The following is a 14,267-nucleotide window of genomic DNA, read 5'->3' as shown; positions in this document are numbered from 1 at the left end:
CACTGCTTTGGGAGTCTATCTAAGATGAGGAATACGTTGGAGGACACAATCCATTCAAAGAACAAGTTACTTACCAACTGGTAACGTTCTTTCAATTGGATGTTCCTCCAACATATTCCTCATCACCCTCCCATCCTACCCCTCTGTAGATTTTCTGGTATTATTAACACTTCAACTCTCACAAGGCTGACACCTGGCTACCTACATTATCTATACAGCAGAGCAAGAGGGGAAAAACAGAGCTGAGGTACTTGTATACCCGATGACGTCACCCTCGACGGAGGCCTTCGAGGGACTTCGTCTTGACGACATCGACGCATGGCGCCCTCTGCCGAGAAAAACTTTGCGAAGCAGCTAAAGCTGGATGGAATACATCTAAGATGAGGAATACGTTGGAGGAACATCCAGTCGAAAGGACGTTACCAGTTGGTAAGTAAATTGTTCTTTTTGATGATACGGATTGACCGCCTCTTCTTAACGTTCCACTGTAAAACTACCTGAACGTTAACCAGACATTAATCTTCATACTATGGACAGACGGCCTCTCCCAAACGTTCTGTCCTGCTACTGCCTGCAGGTAGCTTAATGATCTGCCTCCTTCAAAAGCACCTCGTACTTTGGTGATGTAGGATCGCGCATATAAATGGACTGTTTAGATAATACGATGATTTTTTTTGATGTAGAAAATGATATCGAAAAAAAAACTGGCGGCAATAGAAAATAGAACCATAGGGGGAATCTAACCTTTTCACAAGTTGTGAATGGCAGTGTTGAGGAAGCTCAGGCCTACCGGCCTACCACACAGAAGCCCCTTACTTTCTCATCCACTTCTAACTGGCCAGTGATAGACCAGGGCAGAGGAAGTTACTCTGTCCTATGCAGGTATGTGGATCCTGCGTTCTTCCCTAGTGCAGAAGGTACTGTCCACAGTCCAGAGAAGCATTTGCTCATCACTACAGCCATGCCGAATTCCAGGTACGTGGTAACACTATGGTCACATTGGGAGAAGTGAGCTGCGAGTGGAAGGCCTAAAAATCAATCTGATGGCATTCACATTGAAAACAAGATTCTGGCTTTTACGGGCTAGTGGTGTGTGACCCTTGTAAAACATTATATGAATGCGTACCCAGCTGTAAAGCACCTGAGTGAATCCCACCACATTCATATATGATACCATGGTCAGGATAGAGACATTGCCTGGCTAGACCGTAGCCGAGAATGTTAACCTCATCAAGCTTGTGTGCTTGGCAGAAGTTGGTCTCTTACAACATCCCGTCAATTCATTATCCTGCCTTTTTCACTGAATTGCTGTTCTCAAAGATCAAAAAGAACGCAGGTGCAACCACTATTGCGATTTCCATATTGAATGCGATTTTATTTCCGGTAAAGGCTGTAAGAAGAGCGGCAGGAGTTAAAGGGATTTTTGAAATAACAAAAGCCAGGGCAGAAGACAAAGATGCAGGGGGATAAGTGCTTGTAGTCACTACTTCAAACTACTTACAGAACTACAACCTGTTCAGCACATGTCACGAGTGGGACATATTATAGAAATGTGAACCACCAGAGGTTTTACAAATTATGGGTGAAGCTAGTCTTTCATATACCAGCGGCGCCCCAGCTGAAAAGGAATTTTGAACCACTAAAACTGAAAGCTGAGGAGAATGAGGCTTATCTTGGAATTGGTATGTAAAGGAAAGAATACTGAGGTGGCTGCTTAAATAAAATACAAACTATTTTTCACAGTGAAACAAGGGGGTTCTGGGAATCTCTCTACCAGCACGAACACAGCTCAATGACCTGTTCTAGGGTGAATAACCCCTGGGCGAGACTCTACCAAGTCTTTGCTCACTGTCCCCTTCACAGAGAAGACATTTCCGTGCATATCAGTCTTTCAGTCTATCAGGGGCAGTCCAGCACCGAAATATTAGGCAATTCTCCTCTAAACAAGAGTACCAACAGCAACCCCATTGTCAGGAATGTCCGAAATCTCCTCTTCCTCCTGAGATGCCCCAGACTCCCTTTCCTCCCCTTCCTCCTCATCTCGAAGTCTCCGTCCGGCGTTGAGTTAGCTTTGGATTGTCCTTTGTTCGAGTGTTCACCCATTTTTTTTGAAGATAGGGACGACCAAGGTAGGACGCCACAGTGACACCCTTTGGGTGATCTGTGGCAACCCTCCTCTGTCGCTGGTCAATGGGGAAAAAGCCAGAGGCACAAAAAACCCCAGAAGAATAGGATCTTCAAACGCAGAGAAGTAGTAGACTCACTCCGGAGGCAGCGGCAGAGGGAGAGGAACTGGTGGACACGATCCAGAAATAGAACAAGTTCCAAGGAGAATCGGGTATGAGACCGGGTAATGGGAAAAGTTCCAGTACAGAATAGACAGAGGAGGGCTTGGCGAGGCAATCCACAAGACAGGCAGTGGTCGGTACACCGGGAGATCAACAGGAAGTAGTTCCGATACAGGATAACCAGATGAGGGCTGGGCGAGGCAATCCACAAGACAGGCAATGGTCGGTACACAGAGAGATAAGCAGAATAGGAACAGAGGAGGGCAAAAAGAAGAGGACCAAGAGAGGTAAGCAAAATACTGGAAGGAAGCAAGAATCAACAGAAAAGTATAGAGAAAAAAGCACTAGACTGGAGGGAGGAAGGATAAGAGACGGGAACGGAAAAGACAAGGGAGGAGGAGCCAAGAACGAGGGGGGAACCTGGCTCAAGGTACAGAGAGCAAAGAAAGGGAAAAAAGGGCGAAAAAGGAAAGAAAGGACAACGGCGGGAAAAAGGGAAACTCCACGAAAAAACAGCAGCGCTGGAATAACAGGACGAAACACTGTACGTTGCAATGCACCCGACCCCGGAAGTGAAAAGATTAAATACCGGTGTCGGGAACGCTGCAACAACAGCTAGACCTGCACAGCGCGTTTCCCAAAAAACGTGATGGAACCCTCTATGGCGGGCACAGCTTCCACTTCTTCCAAAGCCGCCAGGTTTCCTGAGGTGTGACAGTATGCCCCCTCCTAAGGTCCACCCCACCTAGATTATTTGGGTGTCTGAAATGGAACCTACGCAACAGGAGGGGAGTATTCAAATGTGATCTGGGTTCCCACGTGTCTTCAGACCTCGGGTATCCTTTCCAGTGGACTAGGTACTCTAAACGTCCCTTATGATATCGAGAGTCACATATTTGGGATACTTCATAGATGTATTCAGCGGGATCTGGAGGGACCGGAGTGTTATTCCTTCTTCGGGACCACTTATCTTCCATGAAGGCCTTCAATTGGGAGGTGTGAAACACCGGGTGTACACGACGTAATCGTGTAGGCAGTTGTAAGCGAAAGGCTACTGGGTTGACTACTTGTGTTATCTTGTATGGTCCAATAAATCTAGGCGACAGCTTAGATGGGCGTACCCAACGTGGTAAGAATTTAGTGGACAGAAGTTCTTTGGACCCGACTCCCCAATCGGGCACTGGTCTCCTGTGTTTATTAGCTTGGGATCTATTTCTCTCTTGAGCCTCTGAGTCCCAGCCTAGCCTTGTTATGAGCCTCTCGGATAGTCGCTAATGAAGCTTCCACAGAGGGCATGGAGGACTCAATGTTGGTCAAGGGAAGAAAGGTACGGGGATGATAGCCGGATGTACAAAAAAAAGGGCTAGTACCGAGGGCAGAGTGTGCAAGTGTTGTTATAGGAGAATTCGGCCGTCGGGAGTAATTGGACCCAATCATCCTGTTGTTGGTTGACAAAACACCGGAGATACTGCTCTAAGGTTCCATTTAGACGTTCAGTTTGTCCATTTGATTGTGGATGGAACCCAGAGGTCAAAGCCCTTTCAATACCTAATCTTTTGCATAAGGCAGACCAGAAATGAGGTGTACTGGCTACCCCGGTCTGAGATGATCTTAGTAAGCATACCGTGTAGCTTAAATATGTCTCTCAAGAAAACCTCAGCCATGCGAGATGCAGAAGATACACCAGGTAGAGGTGAAAAATGCGCCATTTTAGTGAATGAATCGATGACCACCATTATACAGGTACAACCCTGAGATTCTGGCAACTCTACGATGAAGTCGGTCGATACAGTGGTCCATGGGCCTGTAGGAATGGCACAGGATTCCAACAATCCTAGAATCTTTGTGTGGAATACTTGTTACGAAGACAGGTAACACAAGACTGAACATATTGTCTGGTCTCTTCCTTCATCTTTGGCCAAAAAAAATATCTTGATAAGAGTTCCTGGGTATTACGAATGCCACGATGACCCGCAAACTTGGTATCATGGCACCAGGATAATGCTGTCTTTCTTAACGACGGAGTTGGCAGATACAACTTGTCGTTGACCATATATAGCCCATCCTTGATTACATAATCTGTCTTGTTGCTATGTTTTTCTTCTTCAAATCTCCCTCCAGAATCGTCCTTGACCTGTTGTCCAATTCTCTGAGATCTTGCAAACATCAATTCTGTAGTAGCTTCTTGTTCAGACAGATAGTCGCTGTGTCGGGACAGGGCATAAGCCACTAAGTTTTGTTCACCCGGGATGTAAGTAATATTGAAATCAAATTGGGTGAAAAAATGAGCCCACCTTGCCTGCCTTCTGTTATAACATTCAAATTGACGCAAAACCTGCAAATTCTTATGATCTGTTCGGAGGGTAAAAGGGTGTTCTCCACCTTGGAGGAGGTGTCGCCACTCTGTGCAAGCTAATTTCATAGCCAGCAATTCCCTCTCTATCACAGAGTAGTTACGTTGACTGGGGTTCAGTGTTTTGGAATAATAAGACACCGGATGTTCCTTACCCTCATACTCTTGCAGTAATACTGCACCGATAGCGGCAGAAGAAGCGTCAGCTTCCACTATAAAGGGACGGAGCTGGTCAGGTTGCCTTAATATGGGAGCTGAACAGAAAGCTTGTTTGAGTTGTTGGAAACTCTCCTCGGCTTGAGGAGACCATTGGAAAGAGGAGGAAGATTTCTTAAGAAGCGAGGTCATCGGGAGTACCCATTGTGAGAAGTTTGGGATAAATTTCCGGTAGAAATTCGATAAACCAAGGAATCTCTGGATGTCTTTAACAGACTTAGGATACGGCCAGTCTAGAATAGAATTGACCTGAGGGTCCATAGCAATTCCCTCTGAGGAAAGAATGTATCCTAAATATGATATGGATGTCGCAGAAAACACACACTTTTCCAATTTGACTGAGAGATGGTTGTCTTTGAGTCTGCGAAAAACCTCCTTGACATGAGTGTTATGCTCAATTTGGGTGTGGGAAAAGACCAATATGTCATCGAGATAAATGATGACTGAGTGTCCCAGGAGATCTGAAAAAAGTCTGTCCATAAAACGTTGGAATATCGATGGAGCATTTACAAGACCGAAGGGCCTCACTTGATACTCATACAAACCAAAGGGGGTCCCAAATGCTGTTTTCCACTCATCTCCGGATTGTATACGAAGCACATGGTAAGCGTTGCGTAAGTCTGGTTTTGTAAACACAGTGGCCGACTGCACGGCATGAATGATTTCAGAGATGAGGGGCATAGGATATCTGTCCTTAATGGTTACTTTATTTAATCCTCTTTAATCTATACAGGGGCGTAGCTCTTGAGAATCCTTCTTGGGAATGAAGAATAAAGAGGCACCAGCAGGAGATTTGGATGGTCTGATCAAGTCATTGGCTAGGTTCTTGTCTAGGTAGTCTCTCAGATACTGCCTTTCTTGCATAGTCAAGGGATACATGCGACAAAATGGGACCAAGGCATCTGGGTGTAAATCAATACAGCAGTCTTCGGGTCTGTGGGGAGGGAGCTCCAAAGGGATTTTCTCTGTCACCACTTCAGTGTATCCTCTCAAATAGGATGGTAAACAATGTATGGTCTTAGATTCCACCCCACAGGAAGTTTGAACCGTAGAAAAGGTTGGTTTTGGCAAACAGCTTGCCTTACAGAAGGTTGAATGAAAACTTAACAGGTTTCTGGACCAGTCAATGGTGGGATTATGCCGGCGTAACCATCCAATGCCTAGAATCAATGGGAAGTGAGCAGCTCTGATGATATCAAAGGAAAGGCGTTCAGTATGCTGCATGATGCGCATGGTGAGAACTTCAGTAGAATGGGTAATAAGGCCGGAGCTCAAAGGCTCGCCATCTACTCTCTCCACCTTCTGGTCCTCGGTCTTGGCTATCCGAGTCAGTCCTTGGCTCTCTGCCCAATGGGTATCAATGAAATTTCCTGCGGCTCCACAATCCAGGAGGGCCTGAGTCTGTATAGAGGTCTGGCCACTCAAAAGGGTGTCATCACCATAAGTCGAGCATCGTCCGAACTCTCCAAAGTGGTGACTGAGAGGGTAACAAAGGGACTGGAATCCTTCCCACGGTAATACGTCCCTAAATTTACCGAGGGTGTGCGTTTCCCGAGCGTCTGGGAGGTACATCAGGACAGTCTCGAACAAAGTAAGTCGAAGATCCACAGTACATACATAGACTCCCTTCTCGCCGCCTCCTGCGTTCTTCAGCCGAGAGAGGGGAGCGGGTGATGCCGATCTGCATAGGTTCTTCTCGAGAGAGACGAGTAGAGGGAGGTGGTGCCGAAGGAGGAGGAACTGGAGGCATCGGAATTCCACTCTTTATCTTACGTCGCTCAGCTCGCCGTTCAGACAGCCGGAAATCAATCCGAAGTGTTGCAGTGATCAGGTCAGCAAAGGTTAAGGGGCGTTCGATACGTGCAAGTTCGTCTTTCAACTCTTCTCGCAGACCCCTACGAAGGATGGCATACTGCGCCTGTTCTTGCCAACCTGCTTCCGCTGCGATCTGTTTAAATGAGGTGATGTAGGACATTAAGTCAGAATGTCCTTGTCTGATGTCCAACAGATCCTCGGAGGCCAGATAGGTGCTCTCGGTTCGAAGGAAGGTTTGCTTCATCAAGGTCGTGAAAGCCTCATAATCCTGAAGCACAGGATCAGTTCTATTGACTAAAGGGGTGGCCCAAGCCAAGGTATTGCATGACATGTGGGTTATCATAAACCCAACCTTGGCATGACCAGAAGTAAAGGCCAGTGGACGAAATGAAAAATGCAAGTGACACGCATCCAAGAACTCCTTTAGTCTCTTGGGCGTTCCATCAAGCTTCCCAGAGACTAACGGTAGGGGAGGCAAGTCGGTAGTCGGTGGTTCCCGCTCTGCTATCCTCTGTTGTAGCGCTGCATTAGCGCCCTTAAGATTCTGGACTTCCAGGCTCAGGTTTTGGACTGCAGCTACTAGCTCCTGAACTTGCTGCGTAGTGGCCATGTCGAATTCTGGGCGTTGCAAACTGTCAGGAAGGTCCGAAATCTCCTCTTCCTCCTGATATGCCCCAGACTCCCTTTCCTCCCCTTCCTCCTCACCTCGAAGTCTCCGGCGTTGAGTTAGCTTTGGATTGTCCTTTGTTCGAGTCTTCACCCCTTTTTTTGAAGATAGGGACGACCAAGGTAGGACGCCACAGTGACAGCCTTTGGGTCATCTGTGGCAACCCTCCTCGGTCGCTGGTCAATGGGGAAAAAGCCAGAGGCACAAAAAACCCCAGAAGAATAGGATCTTCAAACGCAGAGAAGTAGTAGACTCACTCCGGAGGCAGCGGCAGAGGGAGAGGAACTGGTGGACACGATCCGGAAATGGAACAAGTTCCAAGGAGAATCGGGTATGAGACCGGGTAATGGGAAAAGTTCCAGTACAGAATAGACAGAAGAGGGCTTGGCGAGGCAATCCACAAGACAGGCAATGGTCGGTACACGGAGAGATAAGCAGAATAGGAACAGAGGAGGGCAAAAAGAAGAGGACCAAGAGAGATAAGCAAAATACTGGAAGGAAGCAAGAATCAACAGAAAAGTATAGAGAAAAAAGCACTAGACGGGAGGGAGGAAGGATAAGAGACGGGAACGGAACAGACAAGGGAGGAGGAGCCAAGAACTAGGGGGGAACCTGGCTCAAGGTACAGAGAGCAAAGAAAGGGAAAAAAGGGCGAAAAAGGAAAGAAAGGACAACGGCGGGAAAAACGGAAACTCCACGAAAAAACAGCAGCGCTGGAATAACAGGACGATACACTGTACGTTGCAACGCACCCGACCCCGGAAGTGAAAAGATTAAATACCGGTGTCGGGAACGCTGCAACAACAGCTAGACCTGCACAGCGTGTTTCCCAAAAAACGTGATGGAACCCGCTATGGCGGGCGCAGCTTCCACTTCTTCCAAAGCCGCCAGGTTCCCTGAGGCGTGACACCTATACACGTGTTTCAGCCTTGTTGGGCATCATCAGTGAGGTAAAGCTGTGCCTCTCTAAGAACAGTGAGCAAGGGGTCCACGTCTGGATCGCCCTGTTAACTTAGGGTGAAACACAAAGTTAATTAATGCAAAACAAGGGGGGGGTCTGGGAATCACTCAACCAGCACATACACAGCCCAATGACCTGTTCTTGGGTGAATAACCCCTGGGAGAGACTCTACCAAGTCTTTAGCTCACTGTCCCTTTCACAGAGAAGAACTTTCCCTGCATATCAGTCTTTGTCCTGCCCAGGGGCAGTCCAGCACCATAATACTAGGCAATTCTCCTCTGAACAAGAGTACCAACAGCAACCTTTCAGCCTTGTTGGGCATCATCAGTGAGGAGAAGCTGTGCCTCTCTAAGAACAGTGAGCAAAGGGTCAATGTCTGGATCGCCCTGTTAACTTAGGGTGAAACCCAAAGTTAATTAATGCAAAAAAAGGGGGGCGGGGTCTGGGAATCTCTGGTAGAGAGTTTCCCAGACCCCCCTCTGTTTTGCATACTAAGTAACTTTGGGTCTCACCCTAAGTTATCAGAGGAATCCAGACGTGGACTTCTAGCTCACTGCTCTTAGAAAGGCACAGCTTCACCTCACTGATGATGCCCAACTAGGCTGAAACATGTGTATGGGGTTTCTGTTGGTACTCTTGATCAGAGCAGAATTGCCTAGCATTCTGGTGCTGGACTGCCCCAGGGCAGGACAAAGACTGATATGCAGGGAAAGTTCTTCTCTGTGAAAAGAACAGTGAGCTAAAGACTTGGTTGAGACTTTCCCAGGGGCCATCCACCCAAGAACAAGTCAGTGAGCTGTGTTCTTGCTGGTAGAGTTTCCCAGACCCCCCTCTGTTTTGCATACCAAGTAACTTTGGGTCTCATCCTAAGTTACATGGGGAATCCAGACGTGGACCCCTTTCTCACTGCTCTTAGAGAGGCACTGCTTCACCTCACTGATGATGCCCAACTAGGCTGAAACATGTGTATGGGATTTCTGTTGGTACTCTTGATCAGAGGAGAATTGCCTAGCATTTTGGTGCTGGACTGCCCCAGGGCAGGACAAAGAATGATATGCAGGGACATTTCTTCTCTGTGAAAAGAACAGTGAGCAAAAGACTTGGTTGAGACTCTCCCAGGGGCCATCCACCCCCAAGGCAGTGGGCTTTGTTCATGCTGGTACAGTTTCCCAGACTCCCCTCTATTTTTCACAGTATCCTGAGTTGAATTGAAAGACTTATACCAGACATGTGTGGTGGCAACATGAAAGTTTATGGACAGTGACACAACTGACCAATCTGGTATACAATCCAGACTTCATGATGAAAACATACATGAACAGTGTTTGGGAAGGAAAGAATTAATATGTCATTTAGGGAGCTATGATTTATATGTAAGGTCGAGCTATGCTCAGGACTTCTTGCATACTAAAGTTAAAAGTTTGCAATATTTTAGATATTTTAGTGGAGTGCTTGGGTTGAGGTTAATAAATAGGGGCATGGGTGATGGGGTATTACTGAATAAAGATGGAGGTAGATAGTACTGAATTATGTAAATTCAATGTGCAAGATGGAGAAGCATATGGTTGGGTCATGGTAGAAAGAATGTGGAAAGGGGTTGTGGTATATGTGCACTGTGACTGTTTATTATGAGGGGAATGTTGATGTACAGCCTCCAGATGCAGATCTAGATTGACTTTTGTAATACTCTGAGGTTTCTAGGAAAACATAAGGATTGAATTATTTTAGGGTTCTATATCTGAGATGCAGCTAATCTCACTGTAGGTAATTAGAGGGAGGATAGTTCAAAGAATTGAGGTGCAATTCTCTGGGAGTATAGTTAGGAATACTGTTTATAATGTATTTAATAGGCTAATAGTTAGGTCCGTAGTTAGTCGTACTTTGATCAACAAATGCCTTTATTTATGTTGTTTTTGTTCTTGTTTTGTCTTTGTGTTTGTCTGTGTAGGAGGGATTGTATTATTTCACACCTTTTTCATTTATTATGATGGAGGGTCTACAGTGCGAATGGAAAGGAATGTCAAAATGTTGGAAAAGCACACATGACATCAATCAATATGTACTGAGGTTGTGCTGGGATGGGAGATCTATGTGGAAAGGAATTAATGATAGTAAGGAGTAGTAGTTTTGAATTGGTACTTTATCCATTGGCACCTGGAGTGTGAGAGGTCTGAATTGTCCAAAGAAAAGGAGGAAAGTGTTGTCTAAGCTATGGAGAGATAAGATAGATGTCATGTTTCTCCAAGGAACACTCTTGATGGAGGGATATGAAGATTTATTGACTAACTCAAAGTATATGAAAATACTGTTGAATTGTCACACATCAAAATCAAGAGGTATAGGGATTCTGTTTAGAAGGAGTTTGAATATGAGCGTGGATAGATTGAGTATGGACATGGAGGGTCGCACTATATTGGTTGATTTAAAATATGATTGAAAATTGTTCACAGTTGGTTCTGTATATGGTCCGTGTGTTAACAGTGGAACATTTTTTGAGTCTTTGGAAGCAATGTTGTGTGACATGAGAGGAGAATCTATTATCTTAGGTGGGGACATTAACTGTATTTTGGATTGTAAAGTAGATGGATCTTATGTGTGTAATTTTTCAGGACAAAAATCAAGCAGGGAATTTAATGACTTTTTGGATGTTTATGAACTTGTAGATACTTGGAGGAACCTTCATCCAAGGGATATAGATTTTTCTTTTTCCTCCCCGGTACATGATTCATACTCAAGACTGGATTATATTTTGGTTTCTGACATGTTGGTTGAATCAGTGGATGAGGCAAGCATGGAGGAACGTAATCTATCTGACCACTCTATTGTCGGAATTAAGTTGAACTTTAATGATGGAAGGCAAGAAAATACAGGTGGCGACTCAAACCCTTCATTCTGAAGGAGGAGTGTGCTTCCAAAGTGTTGAGTGATTCCATAGAATTATTTTATTGATAATAAAGATTCGTCACATGGTCTGGTGGTTTGGGATTCCTTTAAAGCTTTCATCAGAGGGGAGCTGATGAACTGGACTGCTAGGGCAAGGAAAAAAGGGGAGACAAAATTGATAGAGCTTGAGATGGACTTGGTTAAGCTGCAAAGGAAATATGCTTTGTCAAAAGATAATAAAGATAGAGCAGAATTGAACATGTAAAAGAAGCCCTGAAGCTTGAGGTTGAATCTCAACTGGAGAAAGGTATGTTATATATGAAGCAGAGTATTGGGAAGGAGGATGTCGAGGGGGTAAGCTACTGGCAAACAAATTGAAGGGAGTTTCAGAAAGGTCTCATGTACGTAAAATAGATAAAGGCACTGAGGGTGTAGCGGTAACGAGGAAAGAGATAGGTGAATGCTTTCGCTTGTTTTATGGAGACTTATACACTGATGAAGCAAATACAGGATCTAGAAGAGTTTTTTTTAAGAAGATTGATATTCCATCCTTACCCGAGGAGGGTACGAACTTCATTGACACACCAATTGTTTTATTAGCAATAAGTGAATTAAAAGATGGAAAATCCCCGGGTATGGATGGTTTGCCAGTCGAATTTTATAAATGTTTTGATGTACAGCTAGCACCAGAATTGTGTGAGTTATACAATCGATACTTAATGGAAGGGACTTTATGTCCGTCAATGAGAGAGGCTGTAGTTACTGTTATTCCAAAACCAGGGAAGGATGCGGCACATTGCTGCAATTATCGCCCTATATTGCTGCTAAACGTAGATATGAAGATTTTTACTAAGATTTTGGCAAATAGGCTAGATAAACATATAGGAGAGCTGATTGACAGATCACAGATGGGTTTTTTTAAGACATAGATACGGGTATGATGATATTAGAACTCTTTTTAGATATTTTGAGTATGCCAGATCCAAAAATTAGAGAAACCTTGTTAATTTTTTTAGATGCAGGGAAGGCTTTCGATAGAGTAAATTGGATGTTTCTGAATTACACTCTATTAAAGAGGGGATTTGGGCCACTTATTATCAATGCCATAGGGGCTCTGCAATCAGATATATCAGCCAGGGTCTGGGTAAATGGGGGGGGGTTAGTTCATATTCTTTTCTGTTATATAGGGGTACAAGACAGGGCTGTCCTTTATCTCCCTTCCTTTTTAATTTGCCACTGGAACCCCTGTTGGCCTATATCCGACAGAATATTAATATAAGAGGGTTATGTGTAGGAGGTGGTGAAGTTAAGGTCTTGGCATATGTGGATGATGATGTGGTAGTCTTGAATAACCCGGCAGAAGGTGGTCTTGTTTTGAAGAATAAGATTGAGGAAGTGGGGAGGTTGTCAGGTTATAAGATCAATTGGGGAAGTCGGTTGCTTTTCCAGTGAGAGTTACGCCCAATTATAATCGCTTGTTAGGTTGGGACTGTAAGTGGGAATGTGACTGTGTGAAGTAGCTGGGAATTTATTTGGTTCGGGAAATTAATAAACTTGTTGAATATAATGTGAATAAAATAATTGAGATTCTCCAGAAAGACATTAGGAAATGGCGTTGTACTATCTTAAGTATCTGGACAAAAGTGAATGCAATTAAAATGATGTTACTTCCGAAGGTATTATATCTTTTACAATCAATTCCTCTAAAGTTTACAAAGAAAGTCTTGGGGCGTGATGAGTCTTTCAAGATTTTCTGTGGGGTGTCGGAAAAAGAGCTATGATTCCATGATACATTATGATGCAAAAGGTTCAGGATGGTGGATTTGGTTATCCTATCCTAGGGAACTATTTTAAGGGGTTTCTTGTTAAAAAATGTTTTTATTTTTTCAAATGGTGATTTACATCTGATGCCTTGGTGGGTACAGATAGAAAAGAAAATGTTGGAACCACACCATGTAAAGAGGTTGTACTCCCTTGGGAAACTAACTCGACAAGCTATGAATCTAAAATCAATTGCTGTTACAAAAGATGCACTGGTTTCACTGATAACAGATAGTGGTCCAGATAGTGGTCAGGGGTTGCATATGTATAAAGATGCATCGCTATGACGTAATCCGGGATTACAGGTGAATTATAGGATGTTGAATTGGAGAAGTTGGAGTAATAGAGGTGTTCTGGTGATTGGTGATGTCTGGAATGATGATGAAGATATGGTTTCCTTTGAGAATCTGAGAAATAAATATGGGCTGAGTGGGAGGGAACTGGGAAGGTATAGATTCTTGAAGGAATTGATTTCTGAAAGGCAACAGATGTTAGACACACGGTTTGCGCAGAAACCAGATATTTGTGAGTTATTTTCAGCAATGCAGCAGTGTCTGGTATCATGAGCTTTATACTTTTGGCGAGTACTTGGTTGACCTTATGGGAGAAACTAAGAATGACATGGTCTGAAGAGTTGGGCAAGGGCATCTCGGTAAAGCAATGGGAACAAATCTAGAAGGTCCCGGTTAAGGCGAAAATTGTCTTAAACTTACATTACATTCACCAAAGAGTGTTGAGTAGAATTTATTGGACCCCTGTCCGTATGTATGGTTTAGGACTGGGTGAAAATGATTATTGCTGGGGTTGTCGGAAAGAAAAAGTAACTCTGTTGCACATGCTATGGAACTGTGATAGAGTGATGGACTACTGGGAGGATGCGCTGGAGAGAATTGACGCAATTTGGACCATCGATTTTCCACAAAGCCCTTTGTCTGTGATTCTACAATGTCCAAGATGCGGACAAAATATTGACTATGTAACAAGAAATTGGATTAACAGAAGCATACTGGTAGCGATTAAGCAGGTTTTAAAGGTGTGGAAAACCAGGAAAAAGCCTCTGGTTGAGGAATGGCTTTATGATACAAGTATTCTTTCAAAATACGAGAAATGTTCATTATGTAAGCAGCACAAAGAAGCAGTATATGAAGAACGTTGGGGACCTTTCAATGCATTTTATGGAAATTGATAAACGAACATTGGGGTGTGAGTTATGTATTTTTATTAAAAAAGAGGGGGAGGGCTAGGGACATGGGTGTTTATTTG

General features: G+C 44.3%; 1 protein-coding gene across 1 annotated transcript in view; it reads left to right on the top strand.

Moving 5' to 3' along the window:
• Positions 1-14,267, top strand: part of OPHN1 (oligophrenin 1) — a 733,935-nt gene that overhangs the window by 541,723 nt on the left and 177,945 nt on the right. The window lies entirely within an intron of this gene.

Source organism: Ambystoma mexicanum, chromosome 5p, assembly GCF_040938575.1.
Source record: "Ambystoma mexicanum isolate Mex_15411 chromosome 5p, UKY_AmexF1_1, whole genome shotgun sequence".
Taxonomy (NCBI): Eukaryota; Metazoa; Chordata; class Amphibia; order Caudata; family Ambystomatidae; genus Ambystoma; species Ambystoma mexicanum.
This window is presented reverse-complemented; position numbering and strand designations above follow the sequence as displayed.